The following is a 3,408-nucleotide window of genomic DNA, read 5'->3' on the forward strand; positions in this document are numbered from 1 at the left end:
ACCAGTACAGCTGAACAAGGGATATGTGTTAAGTTAATGTAACCTGTGAGGAGCTGAGGGCCTGCCTCTTGGCTACATTAAGCAGCCAGACCATGGGGCACCCCCCTGGGAAAACAGCTGTCCCAGCTCTCCTGTGTAACCAGGGATGAGCTCTGTGCCTGCTCTTCACTCTCTGGTATCCAAGCAGGTGTCAAAGGCTTCAGACAGAGCAACTCAGCCCAGTCCTTAGTTCTAGAGAGGAAGAAGCACTTAAGGACTTGCTTACTATCAGGAGTGCCTGAGGAACTCAAAAGCCTTGAGAGCGTGGCTCTGTCACTGGTAGAGAGCTGGCACAGAAGGGCAGCAGCAGCAGTGAGCAGTATCGGTCAGCTCAGCACTACCTTTTGCATGTTTTTTCTTTTCCCTAAATTTACACTGGCAAAAGTAAACCTCAACCAGTCCCTGTTATTTTGCCACCAGCCTTCTTACATCTGTTATGTTGGAAAACAAATGAAGTATTGTTGCCTTTGTGCTTCAAGAACACTTTTCTCAATGAGCAACCAGAACTTAGTGAGCCTTGGGGGTATAGCTCAGGTGGGGAAGGGAGGCAGCTCCTGGGGCTGTCTTCTGTGACCACCCTTGATTCTGGATCCCCAGCACTGAGGTTTGATACTACAGCAGCACTGGGTACATGCTGTGCACATGGAAGGGCAGGGATTCCCCTGGCTTGTTATCCAGGTATCGGTGTCTCAGGTGGGGCCAGAATTGCTGGGGTAGGAAAAGAGATTGCTTTGTGCCTCATGTTCCCCTCTGTAAGGCAGGTACTGGCAGTTCTGACTCTGGAAGAGCAGATTTCCATGGCTGCAGGCACTGGGGTAGGCACTGTTGAAAGAAGCCCCGTGCTGGGTGCGGTGGGAGGCTGCGTGTTTCTGCTTGTTCTGGGCTGATGTGCAATTTCTAATCATAGTCTTATGTTTCTTTACTGAAATTATCACTGACACCAAAACAGTGATTGACTCTAGAGCTGGGCAGTGTCTTACCTGTCTGCTCTCCCTTCCAGAAGGTGTGTTGTCTCTGAGTTGCTCCTGATGTGACAGGCAGCGAAGACCCACCTTAAGGAAGGTTTTTTGCTGCTGCATAAGCCCCTGAGACTCGGGCAGCTTCCTGGCAGCCCCACACAAGCAGAGCCAGCAGTAGTCATGTCCCAAAGCTGCTTCACTCCAATTACAGCTGCAGGGTCCCCCCAAGTGCCGTCTTACATGGTCAGAGGTTTCTTGGCTTCCTGTCACAGCCCCACAGAAGCAAAGCATGTGTTCCAAACTCCACTGAGCAAAAATTAAGCAAGGTAACAGCACAAAGTGGGGGAGCCTGCTAGTGTCAACCTGTCCAGGCTCCTGTGGAGGAAGGAAACAACTTTGCTGTGTCAAGAGCAGTGGACACAGGTGGTGGTGAGCTGCTGCCACCTGCAAGGTCTGGTGTGGCACTGGGGTGGCTGCTATGCCGAGTTTTCTTTAGGGAGCTGACTGGCTCTACTCTGCAAACACCCCCCATGTCTGCAGCTGAGGGCAGGAGGATTGTGAATGCAGCTCTGCTTGTTGAGGAGAAAATACTTAGGCTTCAATCATGTTCCTACGATCACGGCAGCACCATCTCTGTAGATTTATTGATGCCACCACCCCACCTGTGTGCCATGCCTTGTCCCATTCCCCCGTGCCCACCTGGTGTTTTACCAGAACTGAGCTGTAAAATGGGAGCCCTGGCATGTTTCCAGAGCAGGAGCTCACCCTGAAGGGCTCTGTGTCTGAGCCTGCTCCTTGCCCCAGTCTGCCTGATTTCTCCAGGGGATTTTGGCGACCAGCCCCCAGTTCTGGCAGTGCTGTCCCTGTAGCCACGGGCCTGGTGCTGCACGGGGTGACAGCAGCTGGGTTTCTAATGGCCAAGCCAGGGGCTCTGTCCTTGATGAGCCAGTGGCACCTATGCTGTCCCATTCCCCACCAATCTCCCTTCCTTGCAGGCCCTGGTGTAAAATGCCCTTTCTGACTGGTACTGCTCTGTTGTCACAGAATCACACCATGAGAACACCCACTTGTGAACTGGTTTGGGTTTTTTAAATATCTCTATTTTTTTTAGCCTGATGCTCATAGTGATCTGCAGTATCTGCTGCCTTCAGGTTCCTTGTGGTTTCAGTTTTGGTACAAATGTGTTTAGATTTTAGCAAATTAAAGTTGGGGGGAGGGGGTACAGAGCATCTGATCAATTTGTATTTATTTATTTTAACATTTTACTAAATAAAACACAGTAAAATATCTTGTCTCCTTAGCTGTATGTACCAGGAGGGGACAGTCGGTCCCACAGGCACAGGGGTTCTAGCCCATAGCAAGTCTCCAGCCCCAGGAGGGGTGTCTGAGCATGGCTCTGTGCAAGGGCTGTGTAACACCCTGGCTCATTTTCTTGGCAGCGTGAAGGGCACTACGTTAGGAGAAATGAATTTTAGCTCCAAAAGGGGCTGTGCTCAGTTCCATCTCCCTGGCTCTGACTCGCTGGGTGCCTCCCAGCTGATGCTGCCCGGCAGAGGGCACATGGAGACCAGCCCAAGCTGGGCTTACTTCCAGGTACCTCCACCCTTGCAGGAACATTTTGGGCCAGTGACTGTCTGGGCTGGGAAGGATAATCTGAAAATGATGGTGTACACCCCTCCTGCTCCAGGCATACCAGTGCACCTTCCAAAACAACCACCATTTCCATTGCCTCCTATCTACCAAGGAGTCAGCTAGAAAAGGGCTGCTCCATCTCAGCCCTGCTCCACCATGGCTCTAGCAGTGTCTAGATCTGATCAAACCCTCTGATCTTGCTTTGTACAGCAGCAGCACAGTATCAGTGAGCTTGGGCTGTATTAAACAACAGCTGCATGCTAAGAACTGGTGAGGTGGAGCTGCCCTTGGCTTCAAGTGATGAGCAATGTCTTCACAGCCCTTTCCCAAATAAAGCCTCAACACTTACTCCTGGCAAACCATCCTCGTCCTCCCCCCGGCAGATGCAAGGCTGGTGTCTCGTTGGGGCCTCAGAGCTGACTTTTATTTCCAAGAGTCTCTTAAAGTCAAGGCTCTCAAGGACAAGCTGCAGCACCGCCACATGAAAGCTTCTACTTGGCTGTGATTAAACTGATTCTGTGCCTAGGCTGTGATGCCCCAGGCTCCAGCTCAGGGGTGCTGGCTGTGCAGGCAGGCTGCCTGGGTCCCACTGCAGCACAGGAACCATCAGCCTTAAGCCCACCTCAGTCAGCAGCACCAGCCCTTTCAGAGCTGGCAGGGCACCTGTCTGCCTTGGGCTACTCCTCCATTGCTCTCCTCCTGCTGCCTTCCCTCCAGGGGACGTGTGCAGGTTCACAGCAGAAAAAAAATTAATAACCAGGCAGTTTTAACAAGAATG

The sequence above is a fragment of the Taeniopygia guttata genome, chromosome 5 (assembly GCF_048771995.1).
Source record: "Taeniopygia guttata chromosome 5, bTaeGut7.mat, whole genome shotgun sequence".
Lineage (NCBI taxonomy): Eukaryota > Metazoa > Chordata > Aves > Passeriformes > Estrildidae > Taeniopygia > Taeniopygia guttata.